This window comes from Schistocerca gregaria, chromosome 2, assembly GCF_023897955.1.
Source record: "Schistocerca gregaria isolate iqSchGreg1 chromosome 2, iqSchGreg1.2, whole genome shotgun sequence".
Lineage (NCBI taxonomy): Eukaryota > Metazoa > Arthropoda > Insecta > Orthoptera > Acrididae > Schistocerca > Schistocerca gregaria.
In genome coordinates this window covers 901,104,309-901,131,648 of record NC_064921.1, presented here as the reverse complement: position 1 = coordinate 901,131,648, position 27,340 = coordinate 901,104,309, and positions in this window count along the sequence as shown.

The following is a 27,340-nucleotide window of genomic DNA, read 5'->3' as shown; positions in this document are numbered from 1 at the left end:
AATGTGCAATAGCGAAAGAGAATTCTCTCTGGTATACGCACTAGGCGTGCTTGAGCAAACGGCATTTGGTCATCTTCGCATTCGCTTGTGTTCGTTCATTTTCTGCCGTTGTCGATCCTCTAGCAAACCGAACCTAACCTAACGTAAGGTAGACTGTGTGCTCTCCTCTTCGGAGATAGGTTTATAGGAAGCTTTCGTATTCCACCTTCGCTACTTCAGTTGTTGTTGGCATTACTTTCGCTAGCGATTGATGCAAGTTGCTGACAGAAGAATACACACGTAATAGCTGCTTCTGGAACCAAATAGGTCCACAGCCACAAATGCCGAAGCAAAAGAAATATGATCGAAAGCAAATTGCCGAAGCATTCAGAGATCTAACTAGGAACGTGAAAAAGACGACCAATCCATTAGATAATGTCATCAAGCGGGAACGGAGTGAATAAGCGAAAACTGTGTTGGTTTTTATTAAAATGGAAAAGCACAGTAAATTTCTTTCAAGGTAAAATCTGAATATGTGCCTACTATGCTGATTCAAATTGAAAACCTAGGAAATGGCTGTTCATTCTCGTTGCCTATGTTCATGGTATCTGTAATTATATGGCTGATGTATATTATGTTCAAGAAGAATATAATAACTCCAATCCCAAAGAAAGCAGGTGTTGACATATGTGAAAATTACCGAACTATCACTTTAATAAATCACAGGTGCAAAATACTAACGCGAATTCGTTACAGACGAATGGAAAAACCGGTAGAATCCGACCTCGGGGAAGATCAGTTTGGATTCCGTATAAAAATTGGATTACAAGAGGCAATACTGACCCTACGAGTTATCTTAGATTAAAGATTAAGGAAAGGCAAAACTACGTTTCTAGCATTTGTAGACTTAGATAAAGCTTTTGACAATGTTGACTGGAATACTCTCTTTCTAATTCTAAAGTTTGCCGGGGTAAAATACCGGGAGCGAAAGGCTATTTACAATTTGTATAGAAATCACATGGCAGTTATAAGAGTCGAGGGACACGGAAGGGAAGCAGTGGTTGGGAAGGGAGTGAGACAGGGTTGTAGCCTCTCCCCGATGCTATTAAATCTGTATATTGAGCAAGCAGTAAAGGAAACAAAAGAAAAATTCGGAGTAGGTATTAAAATACATGGAGAAGAAATAAAAACTTTGAGGTTCACCGACGATATTGTAATTCTGTCAGAGACAGCAAAGGACTTTACAGAGCAGTTGAAGAATGGACAATGTCTTGAAAGGAGGGTATAAGATGAACATCAACAAAAGCAAAACGAGGATAATGGAATGTAGTCGAATTGAGTCGGGTGATGCTGAGGGAATTAGATTAGGAAATGAAACACTTTAAGTAGTAAAAGAGTTTGGGGATCAAAATAACTGATGATGGTTGAAGTAGAGAGGATATAAAACGTAGACTGGCAACGGCAAGGAATGCGTTTCTGAAGAAGAGAAATTTGTTAACATCGAGAATAGATTTAACTGTCAGGAAGTCGTTTCTGAAAGTATTTGTATGGAGTGTAGCCATGTATGGAAGTGAAACATGGACAATAAATAGTTTGGACAAGAAGAGAATAGAAGCTTTCGAAATGTGGTGCTAAAGAAGAATGCTGAAGATTAGATGGGTAGATCACATAACGAATGAGGAAGTACTGAATAGAATTGGGGAGAAGAGGAGTTTGTGGCACAATTTGACTAGAAGAAGGGATCGGTTGGTAGGATATGTTCTGAGGCGTCAAGGGATCACCAATTTCGTATTGGGGGGCAGCGTGGAGGGAGACCAAGAGATCAATACACTAAGCAGATTCAGAAGGATGTCGGTTGCAGTAGGTACTGGGAGATGAAGAAGCTAGCACAGGATAGAGTAACATGGAGAGCTGCATCAAACCAGTCTCAGGACTGAAGATCACAACAACAACAACAATATGTCATGTAACAGATTTTTGGTAATAAATAAAAAGAAACTACATATAATATTGTATCAATTAGCCTCTGCAACAGGTCGTATGTGTATTTCATTAATCACATTTTATTGACATTGTCTTCCGTATGCGCGCATAAAGAAAATAGTCAAAATGCTTGACGTATGTCACTGAAAACCTCAGAAACTATGTGACAGATATCATCTATTGAAATGCGAAACAGTCAGTAACGAAAATGTTTACCGTTACCAAATATCAGAATGTGCATAATTTCACAGCGGTTTTTTTTTGCGCCTTGGTATTCTGGTTGCTATGGGTTTATTTACCTGTTTTCATCTTTAATTTGTAATTCATTGTTGCTATTTGAATTTACGTATTGTTATTTGGAGATAGCAGTGGAGTTATGGACGCTAGAAAATGGAGTTCCAAGTGGGGAAATCAGTAAGTACATTATCGACATAATTCTCTGTTTGAGTTCGGAAGAGAGGCAACAGCAATGGAGGAAGCCCAAAACAATTGTGCCGTGAATGGAGGTAATGCCTTTGGACAGAGCATAGTAAGAAAATGATTGTATCGTTTTAAGGAGAATCGTTTTGACATTAGTGACTCTCCACGTTCAGGAAGTTCTTCGGAGTTAGATGCTGATTGTTTATACGCATTAATCCACAATGATCCATGTCTGTGTTCGAGAACTGGCAATTGTGACGAACTGCGATCATTCTGCCATCATGCGACATTTGCATGCAACGGGGAAGGTTAAAAAAATCACAAAACTCAATTGGGTGGCCATTCGTGCATTTATGTTTCCTCGTCATCAATTGACTCGTAAACACCACCGACCATTCATATCTTCTATCGTTACTGCTGACATGAAATGGTGTCTTTAAGCTAACAAAAGGAAAAGAAAGTAATGGTTATGCGCAAACAAAGCAGCAACTCGCCGCACCATTACTTGGGCGTTCACAAAAGATAACGCTATGCATCTAGTTGAACAGCGGCGGTGTGGTGTGCTACAAATTGCTTACCCGAGGTGTAACCACCACTGTTACATTTATTGTCAACAACCGAGACGTCTTGCAGAAGCAGTCAAGGTACAACGACCAGTAAGACTGGGTGAAATGATGCTACTCCACGATAACGCCAGCCGTCTCTGGTAGACTGCCAAAATCCACTATACAGAATTGGGGTGGGAAGTCATTCCATACCCACCTTCTTCACCTGATCTTGCACCGTCGGATTTCCACCTTTTCCGCTCTCTGTCGAAAAACCATCAAGGAGCATCGTTTCCGGATGAAAATGCGTCCCAAACATGGCTCGACGAGTTGTTCGTCTCAAAACCGCTTGATTGCTACAGTCGCGGAAAGTAAAAGTTACCCCATCGCTGCCACACGGTTGTAAACAGCGAAGGGGAATATACACTATTGGCCATTAAAATTGCTACACCAAGAAGAAATGCAGATGATAAACGGGTATTCATTGGACAAATACATTATACTAGAACTGACATGTGATTACATTTTCACCCAATTTGGATGCATAGATCCTGAGAAATCAGTACCCAGAACAACCAACTCTGGCCTTAATAATGGCCTTGATACGCCTGGGCATTGTGTCAAACAGAGCTTGGACGGCGTGTACAGGTACAGCTGTCCATGCAGCTTAAACACGATACCACAGTTCATCAACACTAGTGACTGGCCTATTGTGACGAGCCAGTTGCTCGGCCACCATTGACCAGAAGTTTTAGGTTGGTGAGAGATCTGGAGAATGTGCTTAGCAGGGCAGCAGTCGAATATTTTCTGAATCCAGATAGGCCCTGCACGACCTGCAATATGCGGTCGTGCATTATCCTGCTGAAATGTAGGGTTTCGCAGGGATCGAATGAAGGGTAGAGCCACAGATCGTAACACATATGAAATGTAACGTCCACCGCTCAAAGCGCCGTCAATGCGAACAAGAGGTGACCGGGACGTGTGACTAATGGCACCTCATACCATCACGCCGGGTGATACGCCAGTATGGCGTTGACGAATACACGCTTCAAATGTGCGTTCACCGCGATGACACCAAACATGGATGCGACCATCATGATGTAAACGGAGCCTGGATTCATCCGACAAAATGACGGTTTGCCATTCGTGCACCCAGGTTCGTCGTTGCGTACACCATCGCAGGCACTCCTGTCTGTGATGCAGCGTCAAGGGTAACCGCAGTCATGGTCTCCGAGCTGATAGTCCATGCTGCTGCAGACGTCGTCGAACTGTTCGTTCAGATGGTGGTTGTCTTGCAAACGTCCCCCTCTGTTGACTCAGGGATCGAGACATGGCTGCACGATCCGTTACAGCCATGCGGATAAGATGCCTGTCATCTCGACTGCTAGTGATACAAGGCCGTTGGGATCCAGCGCGGCGTTCCGTTTTACCCTGCTGAACCCGCCGATTCCATATTTTGCTAGCAGCCATTGGATCTCGACCAACGCGAGCAGCAATAAACCGTAATTGCGATAGGCTGCAATTTGACCTTTATCAAAGTGGGAAACGTGATGGTACGCACTTCTCCTCCTTACACGAGGTATCACATTAACGTTTCACCATTCAACGCCAGTCAACTGCTGTTTGTGTATGAGAAAGCGGTTGGAAACTTTCCTCATGTCAGCACGTTGTAGGTGTCGCCACCGGTGCCAACTTTGTGCGAATGCTGTGAAAAGCTAATCATTTGCATACCACAGCATCTTCTTCCTGTCGGTTAAATTTCGCGTCTGTAGCACGTCATTTTCGTGGTGTAGCAATTTTAATAACCAGTAGTGTACTATTAATAACTAAGGTCTCAATTATGTATGTCAGCTGTGCTTATTAAACTTACAGAAAGCTCTACGATCTTATGCACCAATCTTAGAAATGGTAGCCTATTCTCAGGTTATGTTGATCATCGCTAATTATAAGGTGCTTTCAGATTTCCTCCAAACGTGTAATTAGAAGACAGTGAAAGGCGTCAACAGACCTACGTGTAATACCTTGGCCTAGAGCTAAGGAAATATTTGCCAAGTGCGCTACCTCAACGTGTGTCGCGTTTACGCACAACTGGAGCCATCAAAATTTTTTCCTTCCCTTCATTTTCAGTACTTCAGAAACAGCCGTGCAAAACCTTCCTCTCGTAATACCAAAGTTTTTCATCGTGTCTCTAACTGCACTGACGGGGAAAAAAATCGTAAGCCAATTAGGAGGTGTGCGACATAAATGAAAGTTGGTAGGCGTGTTTCTACATCTCAAATACGGTGATCATACAAATTTCGCACCAGTCGCATAAGAGTAGTGATAGTAGCGTCACTAAGAGGATGCAAATCTGATTTGCATTAAATACACGCTGTAACGGTCGTGAGCGTTTTTTAACTTTTTCGAACAGCATAATGCTCGCCCACATTTGTAATGGTTTATATAGCGCTTACATGAAGCCGTAATCTTGCAATGTTTATCACTTAAATGTGTTATCTAAACAAATGAATTCCCGAAATTTCAGTAGTCTACATTAATTGCTTTTTGGTGTTGTGATTTTTTTTCCGTCGGTGTGTTCAGTGTTGCATCCTGTGTGTTGATAATTGGCGCCAAAAAACAATAAAGCAGCGTTCATAACCTACATTCGTTAACACGTGTTCTCTTTCGTTCTCTCTAGCGTATACACTTGTTGACAGATACATGGGAAAGGCATTTAACACTGGCGAATCGCCCGCGAATCAGGATTCGCTTGTATTTGTTTCATTTCGCTCCTGTGTAAAGGGAGCTTAACAACCCTCAGGCAGACACAAAGGTACGTTGATACTGGGGCCATCGCAGCGGGAACAGCTCACAATGATCGTACTTGCTCGAAGCACAAATCGTCTATAGCAATGTTATATCTAACTCCATTTTTGCCCACAAACCGCCATCAGCTTTGTTCAAATGGCTCTGAGCACTATGGGACTTAACTTCTGAGGTCATCAGTCCCCTAGAACTTAGAACTACTTAAACCTAACTAACCTAAGGACATCACACACAGCCATGCCCGAGGCAGGATTCGAACCTGCGACCGTAGCGGTCGCGCGCTTCCAGACTGTAGCGCCTAGAACCGCTCGGTCACCCCGACCCGCCATTAGCTTTGTTTCAGTTTTAGAAAAATCATATTTCTTAAACAATTTACTAAAAAGATACAATGCACTATGTAAACTGACGTATGATTCTTGAAGTATTAAGGTTCCATTTGCATATGGTAATATATTTAAAATTTTTCTTTCGCTGTTGCAGTACATATGTGATGGAAGTTACGGCTGAGTCCGTTCATATAAATGTTGAAAAGTATTGGTCATAGTAATCACTTTGACACTTATTTATTTCTTAAAATTTCACATGTACTCCTTCCAGCTTCTCTAATAACTTTTGAGAGTTTCAACGCGCTCTTTATGGCATTTATTAATTAGTTAGGATGTTGATTATTTTCCATAACTGACCACAGTTGTTTCCTTTTAATACCAACGAAAACTTTTATAAAGTTTACGGCAATGCAGTGCGAATACAAAAATAATAAAATAATGTTCCGTGCTGTAAAGCATGGGACAGAATCTGCCAATATTAACTATGGAACTGGAGAAGGTTGCCCATTCTCCCACTCTTTTTAATATTCATGTTTGCTATATCGTTGATAAATAGTTGTTCATTTGAAACGATACGTAAAGAAGTGATAAATTAATTTCATGACGCTTCTCTTTGCTTATGCTTACGTTATAATACGAAAATGTAAGAAAATGTTCAAATTGCATTTCATAAAAAAGCTGTTGAATAGTAAATGAGAATATTGACGAATAAAACAAAAGCGATGGCACTGGGATCCATAACAGCCAAAATTGTTACAGATGGTCGAACAATTGATCGGGTAAGAGAGTTTAATTGTGTACACTGCAATTTTGAATTCGCCAAGTAAGGCGGTGTAGAGCTAAAATTCGCCAGATTCAGACATTTTTGTGGAATCATACGACGAACATTAAAACACAAATTACGAAAAGAAACATTAAACAAACGGCGAAAAGTGTTTTCCCTGCATATTCTGTTGTTTCTTAGCGAATCCTGGGCCCTAACATCAGATCAGTTACAACAAGACGAATCATCAGAGATGAAGTTCCTTCGCTTTTTAGCGGCATATCCATTATTCAACCATAAGAGAAAACACCGCTATTAAGACTAAATGTAAAACGCTTTCGAACTTTAATTGAAAAATGCAGACAGAGTTGGAAAGACCATGTTTATCGTATGTCTATTAATAAGTTACCTAAAGGTGGAATACAGTTTAACTCAGTAGGAAAGAGAAACGTTTGCCGTCGCTTAATGAGAAGTTGTGAACAATTCTGAGGCAGGACAGGCCAAACGGTGTAATCTTCGAACACGATACTGATAATGACATTTAAAATGTCTAGAAATGCCATGTGCATTCTAATTAAATGGACTTCTTTTTTCTAATATCTGCTGTAAAATAATTATATTGTCTGTAGTTGATCTTTCTTTAAATCCATTTCCTTTTTCTCAAATAACACTTTCCGAAACTGGTTTAATGTTCATTTGTACCTAGGATGTAAATCCAAATGTCTAAAGAACAAAGACAACTTTAGAATACTAAATACAATGAAGAAAATGTTGTGTTGACAGAATGATACAAAATTATGTACTGGGTCTCCGAAGCCAAAACGGTATCCCGTTTCATATACAGTTCAAGATATCGAATTCAGCCTACAGCAGTTTCAAAAAAAAATATGTAAATTAATGGAAAATAAAAAATGGAATGGTCGTTTCGTCCACTGAAGTAATGAATCTTCGTTGCTTTTTCCATTTGTGTGTAATATGATCATGCTAATGTTTCACAAATTTTGAAAATCCTTTGTTTTTATTGACCTCGTCTACATCAAATTAACCTCGTCTACATCTAATCGTGGCTGTAAAGTCTGAATAGGTAATTTCTGCCAACAGAATAAAACGTAATCGTGACTGTGAATTCTACCATTGATGACGATATATCTTACACAGAGTCCTTTCACAGTTGAGACTACGAGCTCCAGTGTTGACAACGACGGCTATTCCAGCGCAGCTCTGCGGTATGGCCCACAGAACATGCGATTCCGTAACCGCCTCAGACGGCTGTCGGCTTATCCCGCGGAAGATCATCTCCGCTGACAAATTCCATTTCTCCTCCGGTCTCGGGTTATAGTGCTCGCTTCTGGAATCACGGCGTTGCCCTCCACGGAGAGTTCGTCGCCGCAACGGGCGCCTTCGGTGGCAAACGCGTAAGAAAACGAGCCCATGTATCACGCAGGGGTCGCTACACCGGAAGCTTCCCCCACTCCCAGCCTCCCCGACACCCCATCCCACTCGGAGACACACAAAAAGGAATGCGGCGAAACAATTTCTATCGCTCCGGCGCCTTGGAAGCCCGCGCTCCAGAGGAAATGGGATCGAATGCAGAGTAACTGAGTGAGGGTGAGAGGAGAGGCTGTTCGTTGTGGAAGCCGGCAAGAGGTGTGCTGCGTGCCGCAGCCGCCCCTGAAGATGGAAGGCGCCGGCCGGCAGATGAATGTTGGCATAGATAGGGCGCGAAGATGAGACGTATAGCGCGTGCTACCTTCGACGAGGAGGAGTAGGACGCGCCGCTTTGTCAGAGGCGTTCAGGGATGGATCACTGACCGGCCTTCACCCTGCGAACCCCCACCCGTCCAGGAACTGATGATCCTCCGTCACGGCAGAACCGTTTCGTTCTCCAATTATGCTGGTCTCCGCTGAGTGCAGGGCCATCCGTCTAGGCGAATAATAGCGGCACTTCGGGACCAGTTACAACAAAAGCCGGAGGAGAGAGAGCACTTTGAACTCCGGATGGCATTAATGTGTGCTGCTGCTCCTAAAGGGTCCGCCAACATCTACGTGGCAGACTTAGCCGTGCTTCACGAAATTCCACGATTTGGCTTCATTTTCGTCTTATTATTAGGTCTACAACTTTGGTTCCACCGCTTAGCAATAGATGGGAGTAGTGGCAAGTGGTGGTGCGCAGCGGTGCCTCGTAAGCGTCAGACATTAAACTGAAGCATTTGTAAACACCATTAGTCGATTTGTGATTGTATCATACAGTTATTGCCTCTTGAAAATGTCCACTCACGAGCCCAGTTTTCTTCCTTCGTGGGAAGTTTTAATTTTCTGCCGCTTAGTCTCGTAAAATGCTGGGTAAGACCAGTTACGAGGCAACTGTTAGTGAAAGAACGCTTCAAGAACAATGATTTTGACGTCGCAGACCGCATAACTGCCCACGTTGTGGTGTGCCGACTCCACTGTAGCTTGAATGGATTTTTAAGTTTGTTTTATATGCCCGCCTTCTAATTTCACCACACATGTCTCCAGTGTTGAGCAGTTATTGCCCGATGACAACACGCAATACAGTTTGTTAAAGCGGAGTTCGCCGTTATTAATTATGTTTTTTTGATTTAATTTTATTATTCGTACAGAGACTCAACGTTCCTTTGTTTAACAGCGCGTCGTTAAAATAAGTATGAAATGCTAATGTCTTTGCAATACATAATGTCGACTATTGAGTTAAAGTTCGTACCTATTTTGCCATTTTAAAGAAGAGAAACCTTAAGCGCTTCTGCTTCTATATTCTCAGTATCAAATGTTTACAAATTTCAATTTACTTCCTATCTCAGTTCAGTATTATATATCAATGTCATTTCAGAGATACTGCATCGGTTCCACACTAACGGAATAACACGTAATAGTCATTTAACATCACTTTTATTAATAATCCTTTTTCTTATGACGTAAATGTTAATGAATTATCACTATCTAGGAGGAAAGAGGGATTGATCGTAATCATGAGATAACAGCTTTTAATGAACCCGCAATCGTTAATAAATAAAGAGTCACGTTCAAGGATTATATGCGAACAACTTTCTTTACGTCAGTTTTCACGTATCTGTGAAAACTAATCCTGTCGCCCACAATTCAAATTAACACTGACGTTAACCCCTTTCGTCCGGACATCGAATCGTAACTATTATGTGAAAGTTTATTATAGTCCCCGAATTAATTCCTTTCAGATACACGCACGACCGAACAGCAAAAAGGAACATAAGCGACTTATTTTAACATCCGAACAACGCAATGGCGTTACATTATGACAATGTCTTCCCAATGAACATCTCTTTGACTTTATCTTCTCTACTCTGCTTAATTAATTATTCCTAATTACAATTTATTCAGCTATTTAACGAAAACATCTAAAAAAAATAAAATATATTTATCCCAACGTTAAAGATCCGTTATAACCGGCAAGGCGAAGGAAGGGAAGAGGTTCTCGAAGCTACTGGAACTGACGGAAACATTCACAGGAAATAGTTATCGAAAGCAATTGATGCGTTTTAGCTGAGCACTGAAAGACAAACGGCCACAACACATATATGAAAAGGCGGTTTTGCAACATTACAGTGATCGACCACATGTCATAAACCACGTCAGAACATACGTGCAAAATACGCAAATTTCGGGTCATACTTTACCTTAACTGTTATTGATATTCAACGAATCAACAAGATTACTCATACCAGTCACTTTTTATTTATATCCACAATGCGTTTCGAAGGTTTAAACATTCACATTAGGTGGATTTACGTGTGTTAGTATGACATACGTATCTGTTGTATTACGATACTGGGGCAACTCGTGGCACTGCCTAGCGGAGAAACGAAAGCACTATTTCAGAACACGATTTTGGATAGGTTTTTGAGTAAAAACTGAAAGTATATCTAAAGGTGACAATAAACAAGTAAGATAGAGCACCTCCAGTGGTCACTGTCTGCCTTCTCTATCGTAACGTGTTTTATTTAAACTGTCTTATCTTGTAAACAAAGATGGTGCCTGGGAAGTACTGGGTCCAAAGAACATACAGCAAAACAGAAATATTATCTCATTCCATATAGGCTACATGACGACAATGTCGCTTTTTTGGAATAAGTTTTAAAGGTTGTGGATATCTTTGAGCTGTGAGATATATTCGCTGAAATACATACTTCAAGAGGTCTGAATTTGTATAGCGTGAATTTCACACTCGTTTATATAATCAAGTCACACGCTGCGAATTTAAGAACAATAATTATGTCGTCAACTGTGGTAAAATTATACGTAAATAAGAATTTTGGACTTAGAGATAGGAATGAAAGGATGGATGCGGAGAGAGAGAGAGAAGGAGAGAGAGACTGAGAGACAGACTCAAAGAAACTTAGGGAGAGAGAGAAAGAGAGATTCATATAGAGGAAGAAAGGAGTGATTGTAGGAGAACACACTTTTCCAGAAAAGGGTCTTCTTAAGATTATATCTGTTACATGTACTCTCTTAAAGGTAGAAGTAATACATTGGTTAACGCTTTAAAAATATGCACGTAGATATACCATATATGTTGTTAGTTCATGTACCTATAGTTTCCAGCTCATACGGTGTAAAACTTATTGGAGTGGTGGTATATTTGTAAATGAGGCCATTCCATTGTTGCTTTGGGAATGTCATAATAACGTAACAAACTATGTATAGTAAACATGAAAAGCGCGCGCGCGCATGTGTGTGAATTGCAAATAACAAAATAATGCAGACTCTTGTTAAAAATAGAGGTGATACAATTGTCAATGTTGTCATTTTTGTCATTCAAGATGGATTCAGGTGGTTTTCTTTGGTGTTTGTACTGATACTTGTGTTGTTGATGTGGTGTTTTGTTTCGTGCAGGTGGGTGATGTACACGCCCATATGACGAAGTCGATTCTGTGTACTGCTGTTGTCAGATAACTTCTGCACAATTTTGTTGTCGGTTTAATGCATATGTTTGTACCCTTTCGTTTGAAGACGTTGGCAGTCTGATATGGAATATAACGTAGAAATGGAATTGTATGGATCATGATATTTTCATTTTGTTTTTCTGTGATGTCATTGTTTTGCCATTATTAAGTGTTTTGGGGTGTCTACCATGTAGCTGTTATAGCCATTCGAAGTAGCCGTTTGTTTTATTATTTCAACTTCTTATTTACATTTATTTTGAGACAGTGGTAAATGGGAAGTTCTCTCGATCGTATCTCGGAATGATCCCATTTTAGTGGACTTTGGGGTGACAGCAGGAGCTGTGGATGGTAGTAGGTGTGTTTGTTATTCTTTATTCTAATGGTAAGATCTAAAAAATTTAGTGTCACTAGCTTGGTTTTCAATTGTAAATATTATATATTCATAGGAATTGTTGAATAACTGGTTGAACTCATTGATACCATCTTTTGTATAAGTTTTTCACAAAGGCCTCGAACTTCGAAACAAAACGCCGGAAGCAAAGTTATCGACCTAGTAAGTTTTAACTGGCATATCGGAAAAATTAAGCTATGACAATAAAAACCCTATAACTTCTCCCTTTAATGCAAAACTTTTTCCCAACAGTGGATGATTTGGCAGAGACGTAGGTTGCAGAAGTCTAGATTTTGGCTGGTCAGCAAATAATACATCTCGGAAATTACCTCGTCATCTTTCAAGACATGCTTCCCATGACATGATCTCTTCATTCAAGGAAAGAAGCTCAAATCACTTATAACCATCCGAGAGAATGGGGGACGAGGCAAAAGTTGACAGTCCAAAGATGCGGCATGTTTTACTGATCACTGGGCGGAATGAGCTGAGGCGTTGCCTTGGAGAAAAAGCACCCACCTTCTAATTAGAGCACAATCAGTTGCACAGTAAGTGGCTAAGACATTTTCTCTGCAACATAATTCCTTCCAGGAATGTTAGTCCCGCAAGTTACGCTGGAGAACGTTTGTGACTTTTGGAAGGTAGCCTATAAGGCTGGGTTGGGAATGATGCTTTGATAGGTCAGTCGATAGAGGACTTTCTGACAAAAGGCAACTGTCCGAGGTTAGATTCGCTGTGCCGCACACAGTTTTAAATTGGCGCACCCTCCACTGCTGAGTGAAAATTCGTTGAGGAAATACTTGGGCAGCTTTTCACGATGCTTCATCTTGACAGCCTCCCGCTGTCGTGACAGATTTCAGTAGTATGCGCCTCTGGCGATGTGACCCATACGGGCATAATATTCCGAGGAAGTCCTAAGTTTCCACCACCATTAAAAAAAATATACTCTGTGTCAACTTTCTCAAATGATGATTTCATCATCGCCTAAATTCGGTGGTGGAGAATCCACATGTTCCCGCTGCTTGCTTTCCTACTTTGCCTCCGGGTCATAGTATACACCCAGCAGTCATCCATACTCTGCAGAGGCTGCTTATAATCGTTACTACTACAACATTAACTTTTTTTTATCTTTGCGCAACATGGTGTTCCAGGATATCTGATGATGGCAATGTCCGAGACGGCTGATGCTGGAATAATAAAGTCAGCTTGCACCCAGTCAATGACTTTTTCCTCAGTGGTCTATCTAACATTTTGCTGACTGCAGGCCTATATATTTTCCAACATGTTCGCACAACTCCTTGGTGATTTAATATCACATCTACGTCATTTCAAAAGCATCTCGTCGAAACAGGGCTTCTATTTTGAATGTTTTCACACTTCAATTTGTTCACAATACGTGTTCAACGAAAACCAAACAACTTCAGGAATTTCGCCATAGACCACCAGTAAGGTAGATTATCGCAAGAATGAGCTGCGACTGCATCAACAAAATCAGGACGAATAGCATCTAGTGAATCATGTGAAACGTCATGATGGAGATTTCGCTCAGAAGTACGTAAAAGTATAAACTGAAAAGCAGAACACGACAATAAAAACAAACAACGATTATTTCCACAATGTCTGCAAACCAGTACGTATTTACAATCCAGTTTTCGGCTTGTTAGCCCCTTGGGAGAGTACAGTTCTTGTATCTTGGGCATTAAATTATCTCAGTGTTGCGTCTCACCCTACGAAACCATCTACGTTATCAACCAATAACCGACGTGTCAGCCAAAATGATGCTGTCGTTATTGCTAACTCTTGGCTTAGTGGGAAGCGTTATTGTATAAAATACAGGGCTATTCAAAAAGAAGGAACAGATTTCAAACATTTATTGCTTCCAAACTATAAGTGATAGAAATACAATTCCAACGTTCCTGGAAAGAAAGAAGTTAAAAGTTTTGTCCATTCAGTGTGAGCACTATGAGTTACACTACAAATATAGAAACAGTGGCCCATTTCCTGCCTCACACAACGCAGCTTCGACTGATAGAAGTTACAACTTCTGGGATGTTGGATTGGAAGAGGAGGAGCAGAAGATGAACTTTATCGCTCGTGGCCTCCCACGTCTCCCGACCTGACGCTTTTTGACTTTCGTCCTTTGGGTTACGTAAAAGACCGCGTTTTTATCCTCTCTACGCCTGAAACTCTTCGAAAGTCTGCAACATCGCATTGTTGAAGCTGAGAATTCAAAAACGAGAGATCAGTTGCTTCGTGTGTGGCGGGAAATGAGCCACCGTTTTGATATTTGTCGAGTAACACATCGTACTCACATCGAATGCATAAAAATTTGAACTCTTCTCTTTCCACGTACGTAGTAATTGCGTTTCCATCTTTTGCAGTTAGGAGGCATTAAATATTTGAAATCTATTCGTTCTTTTTAACTAGCCATTTCCATAGTAGAATTCCACACTGCATCGGCTGATACCAACATGGAGCTGAAATCATATTGCGGGGAAAAATATCGTTTCAGCCCTTTGGCAGATAGTAACAGCGAATATCATTGCCTGGCAAGATTTCTGCTCGTGAAATACGCGTTGAGCCATTATAAGGGGAGATGCTGCTGCACACCTAACCCGATGCCGCCATGTTAGATGCCACAAAACCTAGCACACTGCTGTTTTAAGAATGCTTTTTGTTCTTAATTTCTGTCGTGTGCTTCAACAGTTGTTGTAAATAGAAAATGTTACAGAGCTTTCGTGAATAACACAGCGTCAGGTAGGCATTTTCAGACAATTTTCGGGTCTTACATACTTATTTGATCCATTAATACGACGAATTTCGCCTTGTTAATGCAACTTTCTTTTTGCGTTATATGTTTCGCATGACAATGAAGGAAAGTGTCTGATATGAAAATACCGTTTTTGTAATCTAGCATTTTTCTTAATACAAACTGATGAAACTGATGTTTGGTCTTTGTCCTCTTCCTGGAAATATTGAGTACATATTTTGCTGTGTTTGGTCGGTTGCCAATCTTTCCTTCTCACAGCGTTCACCCAGAGCTTTTGTAGTTGGACTGATAGGAAATATTATGTCAAATGACAGAAATACAACCACCACAGAAAAATAAACAGTGCAGTCAAAATTTAGGTATGTAAAAGAAAATTCCTCTTGAACGAGTACTTACAAGTGAAAAGTGATTCTTTTACACTATAGACTATAATCAGAATGGTCAGTACTCCTGTAAATAACGTAAGCTGACATTTTTCACCGAAACATTTAAACCGACAGGTAATTTTTTGGAGCAATTAACATGGCGGACGTAGCCTTCAGGTCTAAGACGTCATGAAAACTTGCCTTACTTTAGCTCCATGAATTTCGCAACCACAGATAAAGGGACGTTCGACATACAAGGATATCAGTGACACAGAGTTAATTTGCAAAGAAAAATTTCACGAGAAATCAGTTTTAAAGATCAATAAAAATAATATTATAAAAGAAATAATCGCATTTTAAATATATTGACAAACTAATGATTCCTTTTCTACTTTTTTAATTTAATGCTTTCCATTGTAAAAACTCTGTTTCACTAATAACTGGGTAAGTTGAAAGTCATTTTAAGTGCTGTTAGTGATACAGAATTCTTGTACTGGACAGCATTTAATTAACGATGTACAAACGAAATCATGACATTGAAAAAAGTTTTAATGTAATATCTTTTTTTAAAGCACCTCTGTATCACTATTATGTCTAAGATGTCAATATCTGAATCCGTAAGACTCTGAAAATTGGTTTGTGAATAATTATGTAATACTTCAAAAATTCAGGGAACTACTTCTGTTTAGTTATTACTTTAACTTTCTGTACGCTTAAAATTTTCCTCTCAGTTTCCCGTCAACATGAGGCAGCCATTCGGAATGAATTTTTAGCAACCATATTTCCATTATTCTTCTGTCTACTGTTTCTACTATCACTTCATCTCTTACATGGTCAGTCTATGCGGTGTTTCTTGCTTTTGCTCGAAATTCTTCTCCAGATTTCCTGTGGTCCATGGGTCACGTCAGTGTTCAATACAGTCCGACCTGTGCAAGCATAGGTTTCCACTATTTTTTCATCGACAACGGAGCAGTTCCATCTACGTTATCGCTTCTTCACGTCGTTTAGAAAAGCTAATTTTACGATTTTGTTACAAGTGGTCTGCATGACAAAACGGTTTTGCTGAAAACTGTACATGTTTCTACCATAATAGCTTGCTGCAGAAGCTGCAGAAATATGGTTCTAGATGAGACCTACAAGAACTAGCTGGACTGACAGATAGACAATAGGGGTAGATCTACAGGAAATAGGAGGGAACAAAGAACTACTGAAAGTTATAGGCCAGCGCAAAGCAGAGCTCATTGCACATTTGATGAGGCTAATATTATTTTTCAAAATATCTGCGGACGCAAATTAGTAGGGAAGAGAACAACAAGACGACCGAAAGTATGCTATTTGAAAAGTATGATCAGTGAGGTGGGGTGTTCTCCAGACGTGGAGATAAAAAGGACTGCTGACAGGGGATACTACGGCTGCAGAGGCAAGGCGAAGCCTTTGGAAAGATAAGATAGTGTGCTTGTAAAAAAGCGGTTGTTATGTAGACGCCAAAAAAAAATGAGAGCAAGAGATGTCCACCCCGTGCTGACCTTTGCGAAGGTGATTCTGCACCACCTGCAGAACTGTCAAATTGTAACCTCCCGCTCCACAAACCATCTTGCAATTTTTTCTACACAGCTATTGTCAAATTTTGTAAGCAGATTAAAAATGAATGAAATATTGAAGAAAAAGTTACTAAAATCGACTATACTGATTGCAGAACTGTCAAATTTAGCCCTCCCACCCCGCAAACTATAGACCTGGGTGTATGGAGCATTTTCAGTATTGTGGGAGACGAATGGTAAGTTGAAGCATTCGTAAAAAAGTTTAAGTTAAGACCTCGTTAAAAACGTGTGTAATACCAACTTTTAAATCATTTTCTTGAATGAAAAAACACCTGATTACTCTTTTCTTTCGTGACAGCTGTAAGAGACCTCATGTACTCCTCCCAGTTAATTCATAAACCTTTTTTTTCCCTTAGTTGTCCTTCCGGACATTTCTTTTCACCTCTCAGTGCCTGGGGCCTTTACGTAGTCCTACCTCGCCAACCATTCGGCGCGGCTCTCACCCCGTAATATAAGACGCAGCATTATTCAGCCAAATGTGTGTACGTCCATGTGCTTCATTATGCCGTTCGTATTAAAACTTTATGTCAGTGAATGTATGATGACCGCTACTTTGCCCTTAGATGTTCATTATAAATGACATAAAGCAACGGCAAGTACTACGCTAAAAAGCGTTACTGGTAGCATTTCGAGAGAACATCACCAGACGTAACAGTGCACCTACTGATGTCCGTACCCCAGTGTTGCCGCTTACCAGCGGAGCTAACAGCTGTAGCGTATGACGTGCGAAAGACACACACACACACACACACACATATATATATATATATATATATATATATATATATATACATTGGCAGAACTCTAAGGTATTCCTCATGTCTTGTCCTCATGGATTTTTGTGCAGAACGCATCACACAGTTCTCATCTTTGTTGTACACTACTATGATATTTATCACTTTTGGTGGGCAGTATTATCTCATTTCGAGACTTACTTAGTTTATTTCTTATTGGAGGCTGTTTACATCAAGTGTAATCATTCAGTATTGAATAACAGGCTTTTAGTATCAGGCAATGAAGACATGTTCTAAGTGTTACAAGTTCAGGAAACGAGAGAAAACAGTCGCATCTTTTTCATTGGAGACTCCATACGTTTCGAGCGAAATGAAACAATTTTACGTGCTAGAGTTTTAGCGACGGGTTGCTAGTCGGGAGCAGATAAGCTGTATGAAGTTTTATTTTTCAGTGACATGACTGTTTGTGTACCTGTGGTAAAATCGCGTATGAAACCCAGTATTTTCATTAGAAGGAAAAGTTTAGTCTCGACTTGAGGTCATGAGATCACGGCCAACATCGATTACTTTTGCAGAGAGTTTTTACAATTTCTAATCCATACGTGTGGAGATTGTAAAGTCTTATTTGAGAAAATGTCCTGACACCGTCATGTTACAAGGGAATGTACATCAACTCGTTATTTCTATCGCACTACTGTTAGGTAATGAATCACAAAAACTAACTCCTGGTACGTTCAGTAAAAATATCTGGTGTCATTTTGTCCGTACCAATAAAACCCGCCCAACTACCTTTTCGTCTGACTCTACAGAGATTTTCTAAACAAGCCTCTTCATGTTGCAACATAAAAGAACGTCTGAATGTGCGTTTACATCTTTGCGCCTTTGTGCAAGTCGCCGTACGGCAAACAGAGGCCCGTGTCTCCCTGTATGGACCAATCATCTTGTTCGTGTTTGTTTACATCAGGTTTATTCTTACGATGAACAATATGGCTAGCATAGTATACATAGAAAATTACCAAAATTTTTCAAAAAAGTTAAAAAAATGATTTTGTTTTTCCCACAAAGTGAAATGCACCATCTCCAGACATATTTTTCTAAGTAATTAAAATGCTGTATTCTATGTCCATTGTACAACAGCAGCTCAGTGTGCAACAGAAAATTGTGTTACACATTGTATAATGTGTTGTCTAGGTGGTTCTTAAGGGTTATAAAATATTTACAACTACTCAATGATGGTTGTGCGAAGTAGAACTAGAAACTCCGGTAGTGTACAACCGTACTACCGGATTCCCATTTTCATCCTTTAATTACATTTGTTCCGAGTAGCGCGTAGCCGGACTTCCCAGATAATTGGCTTTCTTAACATGTTTCTAGAGCAAACAGGGAGAAAGCAATTCCAGCTTTAGATTACACTGGGATACGGCCAGCTACAGACGTCTTGTTACCCATGGGGACACTGTGAAAGGGCAGTAGTACAATAATACACTGTGCAATTAAGTAGAACAGGAGATCTTCTCCGTCACTGTAAGACAGTAACTGAACAAAGAAGATTACGAGATCCAGTTACTCTAATGTTCTTCGAGGAAAAACAGAAAGATCTCAGTGGAATCTTTTCTAGGGCGAAAATTTTAACTTCGATTTTTTTGAATTGTAAGAATTTCACGAATCTCTGACGTACATACACTTTAAAATCAAATACATTAATTTTTATAATTTTCGTGCTAATTACACGTACAATTTGGTTTGATTACTTGCTGTTGTTGCACAGTAAATATCTACTGTATAGGACTACAAATATATTGTACGTACCAGCATAATATTATGGTTGTGATCGGGAGCAGGAAATGAGACACATTATGTGAGCCTTAAGACATTGGCATACAACAATTCAGATACTTGCAGTAGAGAAATATGTCGAGATCCATAATTACGTTTCTTACAATTACTGACGTAATTGTAATTGGTTTTGTTTCTCTAAAGCGGCCCTTAGACTATCGATAACACTGGGCAGTAATATTAAATAATATTATACAATATATTAATTGTTGGATTCCCGATTCGATCTTGTGCAATATTAGTGTACGCTCTCTGCTGTGCAATCTTGGCGGATGTGGACTCCGGTTGTTATTTGGCTCCTGGGCTGGTTTTGAGCTTGCCTAAGGAAATGAGCAAGTGTAAATGAAAAGCGAAATGGTATAAGAAGCGATGAATGATGAAATAGTATAAGAAGAGGTGAAGATTCATGCATGAAAATTTGCTAAGCGATTTGAGGATGAGCGAGCCTACTAAATGCTGGAGTTTCCTGAAGTTGGACGCTGGACCACTGCGTGCAAATGGCTACACCTATAATTGCGGTTGTTAATTCTCAAATCAACACTTTTACGTTGATTTCGAACCCATTTCCATTTCGTAATACAACGAATCACGCAAAACAAACAGTTTAGCTAACGAGAGTGAGGCGAGAAAGATATACATCATTAGCCACAGACTGTACAATGTAAGCAGTTTGCTCAATAAGATTTAATTTCAGTAAATCCGTCAACATATTGTCCTATGTAATGTACAGCTTTTATATAGTGACAATTATTTTCACGTTTTCTCGAACAGTACATTGTAAAACACCCTGAAAATGGTGAGAACTCTGGAATCTCGTATAAGTAAGTCAAATGGAATTAATAATTTTTCCACCCGATTATGCTCTTAGAAATCATTCTTTTTCGTATACACACACATACACAAACTATCCATTCTGTCTGATAAAAGGGCCATAGACGAGAAAAACTAAACACTTTGGATACCTCTCATGAGGTATCGTGAGGGGAATTTTTCTCCTGTGTAATTAATTAGCATCCAGTTAATAGTGTTATAGGTTTTCGTTAATTATCTTTGCTTCAGTGCTATATTATTTTATTTTGATCACTGACTTTCATTAATACCAAATGCAAAGTGCATTTATTTTAATATTTGTAACTGTATTAGCAAATGTATGCTATTGTTGTTAGGATTTTATGCAATATTAATTTCAAATTTTGTCTTTTATGTGAATGAAGTACTATGGCCTTTAGGACGTTATTTATATCTATGTCATGAACCATGGACCTTGCCGTTTGTGGGGAGGCTTGCGTGCCTCAGCGATACAGATAGCCGTACCGTAGATACAACCACAACGGAGGGGTATCTGTTGAGAGGCCAGACAAACGTGTGGTTTCTGAAGAGGGGCAGCAGCCTTTTCAGTAGTTGCAAGGACAACAGTCTGGATGATTGACTGATCTGGCTTTGTAATAATAACCAAAACGGCCTTGCTGTGCTGGTACTGCGAACGGCTGAAAGCAAGGAGAAACTACGGCCGTAATTTTTTTCGAGTGCATGCAGCTTTACTGTATGATTAAATGATGATGGCGTCCTCTTGGGTAAAATATTCCGGAGGTAAAATAGTCCCCCATTCGGATCTCCGGGCGGGGACTACTCACGAGAAACAAAACTGGCGTTCTACGGATCAGAGCGTGGAATGTTAGATCCCTTAATCGGCAGGTAGGTTAGAAAATTTAAAAAGGGAAATGGATAGGTTAAAGTTAGATATAGTGGGAATTAATGAAGTTCATTAGCAGGAGGAATAAGACTTCTGGTCAGGTGACTACAGGGTTATAAACACAAAATCAAATAGGGATAATGCGGGAGTAGGTTTAATAATGAATAGGAAAATAGGAATGCGAGTAAGCTACTACAAACAGCATAGTGAACGCATTATTGTGGCCAAGATAGATACGAAACCCACACCTACTACAGTAGTACAAGTTTATATGCCAACTAGCTCTGCAGATGACGAAGAAATTGAAGAAATGTATGATGAAATAAAAGAAATTATTCAGATAGTGAAGGGAGACGAAAATTTAATAGTAATGGGTGACTGGAATTAGAGTGTAGGAAAAGGGAGAGAAGGAAACGTAGTAGGTGGATATGGATTGGGGCTAGGAAATGAAAGAGGAAGCGGCCTGGTAGAAATTTGCACAGAGCACAACTTAATCATTGCTAACACTTGGTTTAAGAATCATGAAAGAAGGTTGTATACATGGAAGAAACCTGGAGATACTAAATTGTATCAGATAGATTATATAATGGTAAGACAGAGATTTAGGAACCAGGTTTTAAATTGTCAGACATTTCCAGGGGCAGATGTGGACTCTGATCACAATCTATTGGTTATGACCTGTAGAAATTGCAAAAAGGTGGGAATTTAAGCAGATGAGACCTGGATAAACTGAAATAACCAGAGGTTGTACAAAGTTTCAGAGCGAGCATAAGGGAACAATTGACAGGAATGGGGGAAAGAAATAAAGTAGAAGAAGAATGGGTAGCTTTGAGGGACGGCAGCAGAGGATAAAGTAGGTAAAAGTAGGTAAAAAGACGAGGGCTAGTAGAAATCCTTGGGTAACAGAAGAAATATTGAATTTAACTGATGAAAGGAGAAAATATAAAAATGCAATAAATGAAGCAGGCAAAAAGGAATACAAACGTCTCAAAAATGAGATCGACAGAAAGTGCAAAATGGCTAAGCAGGGATGGCTAGAGGACAAATGTAAAGATGTAGAGGCTTATCTCACTAGGGGTGAGATAGATACTGCCTACAGGAAAATTAAAGAGACCATTGGAGAAAAGAGAACCACTTGTGTGAACATCAAGAGCTCAGATGGAAACCCAGTTCTAAGCAAAGAAGGGAAAGCAGAAAGGTGGAAGAAGTATTTAGAGGGTATATACAAGGGCGATGTACTTGAGGACAATATTATGGAATTGGAAGAGGATGTAGATTAAGATGAAATGGGAGATACGATACTGCGTGAAGAGTCTGGCAGAGCACTGAAAGACCTGAGTCGAAACAAGGCCCCCGGAGTGGACAACATTCCATTGGAACTACTGACGGCCTTGGGAGAGCCAGTCCTGAAAAAACTCTACCATCTGTGAGCAAGATGTATGAGACAGGCGAAATACCCTCAGACTTCAAGAAGAATATAATAATTCCAATCTCAAAGAAAGCAGGTGTTGCCAGATGTGAAAAAAGACCGAACTATCAATTTAATAAGCCACAGCTGCAAAATACTAACATGAATTATTGACAAACGAATGGAAAAACTAGTAGAAGCCGACCTCGGAGAAGATCAGTTTGGATTCCGTAGAAATACAGGAACACGTGAGGCAATACTGACCTTACGACTTATCTTAGAAGAAAGATTAAGGAAAGGCAAACCTACGTTTCTAGCATTTGTAGACTTAGAGAAAGCTTTTGACAATGTTGACTGTAATACTCTCTTTCAAATTCTGAAGGTGGCAGGGGTAAAATACAGGGAGCGAAAGGCTATTTACAATTTTACAGAAACCAGATGGTAGTTATAAGAGTCGAGGGACATGAAAGGGAAGCAGTGCTTGGGAATGGAGTAAGACAATGTTGTAGCCTCTCCCCGATGTTATTCAATCTGTACATTGAGCAAGCGCTAAAGGAAACAAAAGAAAAATTCGGAGTAGGCATTAAAATTCATGGAGAAAAAATAAAAACTTTGAGGTTCGCCGATGACATTGTAATACTGTCAGAGACAGCAAAGGACTTGGAAGAGCAGTTGAATGGAATGGACAGTGTCTTGAAACGAGGATATAAGATGAACATCAACAAAAGCAAAACGAGGATAATGGAACGTAGTCGGAATAGTTCAATGGAATGGAAAGTGTCTTGAAGCGAGGATATAAGATGAACATCGAAAAAACCAAAACGAGGATAATGGAATATAGTCTAATTAAGTCAGATGATGCTGAGGGAATTAGATTAGGAAATGAGACACTTAAAGTAGTAAAGGAGTTTTGCTATTTGGGAAGCAAAAATAACTGATGATGGTCGAAGTAGAGAGGATATAAAATGTAGACTGGCAATGGCAAGGAAAGCGTTTCTGAAGAAGAGAAATTTGTTAACATCGAGTATAGATTTAAGTGTCAGGAAATCATTTCTGAAAGTATTTGTATGGAGTGTAGCCATGTATGGAAGTGAAACATGGACGATAAATAGTTTGGACAAGAAGAGCATAGAAGCTTTCGATATGTGGTGCTACAGAAGAATGCTGAGGATTAGATGGGTAGATCACATAACTAATGAGAAAGTATTGAATAGGATTGGGGAGAAGAGAAATTTGTAGCACAACTTGACCAGAAGAAGGGATCGGTTGGTAGGACATATTCTGAAGCATCAAGGGATCACCAATTTAGCATTGGAGGGCAGTGTGGAAGGTTAAATCGTAGAGGGAGACCAAGAGGTGAATACACTAAGCAGATTCAGAAGGATGTAGGTTGCAGTAGGTACTGGGAGATGAAGCAGTTTGCACAGGATAGAGTAGCATGGAGAGCTGCATCAAACCAGTCTCAGGACTGAAGACCACAACAACAACAACAAAATTAAATTAACAAAAGACAGTATGGTATAACACAGAGTATGGTATAAAACCGAGAAGCACGTTACGTGAGGAACGATTTGTGTATTAATGACGGAATAACTGTTTTGAGACGAGGTTTAGACTGAGCTGTGTGGAAAAGAGAGAGGAGATACCGCAAAGTTAGAGTGAAACAGTTTTTGGACAAAGAGCATATATAGTGAGTATTATCGAGTTTGTAATCGAACATAATGTTTAGTCAGTGGCTTGGGAGGCGCTTCGAGAATCTTCTGAAGAAGAAGAAGAAGAACGGAAAGTAATTTTCTGGCGAAGATTTCGTTGCAAGACGAAAAGAGCAGAAGAACCAATGACTGTTAAACAGCGGGCGGCTGATGCAGAATGTTTGAAGAACTGCGTAACTAACTAGGGTCTGAATTGAGCTTGTGGAATATGTTTTTTGTAGTGCGGAATTACTTGAATATTATTGTTCCACTTGACTAGATGAAAGGCTTATTGGAATGACGTAGCGCGAAAAAGCCGTATCAGACGTAAGAACTGTGTTTACTGGTATCAGTAAATGTTACTTGGACTCTCGTATACGTGGAAAATTTTTGTTCAGCTTATGTTACTGCGAGGATATAGTAAGAGTGGGTGGAATTTCATTTGTGATCTTCGCTTTTCAAATACAACTACGTATTGTGCGGTTGCATTGTTAGTGTAAACAGTTTGTGTTTCACTCATCCAGAAGTTTGTCCTTGAAGAGACTACAACATCATTCATCTCTAAGTGGAGTCCTGGAGCTACAGTTTTAGTGGAAGTATTTAATTGTAACCTTTTAAAGTTTGAAGTGGGAGCAGACACCATCTTGCTCCAACAGTACCGGTGCGGTCAAATATCACATCATCCAGCTTCTTTTACAAGCTTCTTTTACAAACAACTGACGTTGATCCCAGGTATGAAAGTCACAGAATTACATCTTTGTAACAGTTAGATTCAAAAGAACAAGAACTCTTATGTACGACATAATATTACGTGACCCCCAAACCATCAGTACCGTTAAGGATTTAATAACATACTGCAGTCTTGAGGTGAACTAACTTGTATTACGACAGCTGTAGGAAATAAATTCAGATTTCAGTACTGTATTGTACACAGCAATAGTGACCTAGTAGATAGTGTCGGAAGCTCAATGCGGCTTTTCGCGGATGATGTGGTAGTATACAGAGAAGTTGCAACATTAGAAAATTGTAGCGAAATGCAGGGAGATCTGCAGCGGATAGGCACTTGGTGCAGGGAGTGGCAACTGACCCTTAACATAGACAGATACATAGAAAGAAGGATCCTTCATTGTATGATTATTTGATATCGCAACAAACACTGGTAGCAGTTACTTATGTAAAATATTTGGGAGTATGCGTACGGAACGATTTGAAGTGGAATGATCATATAAAATTTATTGTTGGTACGGCGGGTACCAGGTTGAGATTCATTGGGAGAGTCCTCAGAAAATGTAGTCCATCAAAAAAGGAGGTGGCTTACAAAACACTCGTTCGACCTATACCTATATCAGTGTGGGATCCGAACCAGGTCGGGCTGACGGAGGAGATAGAGAAGATCCAAAGAAGAGCAGCGCCTTTCGTCACAGGGTTATACGTTATGGAGATGTTTAGCAAACTCAAGTGGCAGACTCTGCAAGAGAGGCGCTCTGCATCGCGGTGAAGTTTGCTGTCCATGTTTCGAGAGGATACGTTTCTGAATGAGTTATCGAATATATTGCTTCCCCCTACTTATACCTCCCGAAGAGATCACGAATGTAAAATTAGAGAGAGGCTTTCAGACAGTCGTTCTTCCCGCGAACCATACGCGACTGGAACAGGAATGGGGGGTAATGACAGTGGCACGTAAAGTGCCCTCCGACACACACCGTTAGGTGGCTTGCGGAGTATAAATGTAGATGTAGATATTTGACATTCAGGCTTTGCGTATATACTGAAAGGTGGCTACACTGAGGCACAGCGCCAGAGATTGCGCCAAAGATTATTATTCAGCCGCCTCCACTGGCAGCTGCCGCTGAGAAGTTGCTAAGGGCAGTAGTAGTTCTGAGGTAGGCGTGATCTGTGCTTGTTGAGACGTCGATAGAGTACTAGTTGTTCTGTTGGTCAAGACACCATATGTTATTCGATTGGGGATGTTGTAATGATCAAAGTGTATTTTTCGTCAGTATATATGAAGGTAAAGAAATTTTTTTATTTTAGACGTCGTAAATAACAATGCCTGTTGGTCACAGGTTCAGTCAACAAAGCATCTGGCTCGTGTTCTTGTGTTAGACTGTAATTGTGGTTTTTGTATCCAATTATAGTATTTCTAGTTTTTTTAAATTCTTTCAGTGTAAATCGCGTTTAAAATATCGTGTCTTATTGAGGTAGAACCGTGCTAGATATGTACGTTGAATCACATTTCCACACACAGAACAGTTATACTTATGCTTTCTTGTTTCGTAGCTTTTATAGTTGTTGGGGACTTAATTAATTGTGTTAACGGAAATTTCCTTTCATTCTTTGTTGTTATTCTGTGCAGTCAGATTGCGTACTAATATTCTTCAGGGCCAACCGGTTACGAGACTGCGTAACCGGACAAACAGCGACTAAAACTAAAAAAATATTTTTGCATTATATTTAATTAAGCCCCCGTGCACGTGGCGACCGCTGTTCCGGATCGTCCCTTGGAATTCTTTTGATAGTAAAAATAGCAAACAGTAGTATTGTTGTGGTAATTTGTAGTTTAGTAACTGTAGTCTATATTGCATGTGTGGATTTGGTAATGAACATTTGTAGTTGTCTTTCTTCTAATGATATTTTTGCAGAATTTAATTTTTGATGTATTGTATAGGGGTTTGACAATTTTGTGCAACTATCAAGATTTTAATTCTTCATTAGGCGTGTTTGTCGGGAAGCATTTCGTGTGAATGGTATTGTTGATGATAGTGTTATATTCTGTGTAATTTTCGTATCGTGACGAGATTTGTATGTTTTGTAAATGATTACGTGATCGATGAAAAAGGCAAAAGTGTTGGACAGTGAGAATGACGAAATTGTTAACATGGCGAACTCGCCAACATATGAGAACAGTATGATAAATAATGAAGTAGAAAACAATTTAATAAGTAGGGAAAATAGTCCGAAACCAGTTCAAAATTTTTCTCAATCAAAAAATTCACAGAATACGAGATCAACGACAGAAGATTCTGAAATAGTATCGAACGCAAATAGCTTTACGGCTATGCCGAAGGAAGTTAGTTATACTGGAAATTTTAGGGG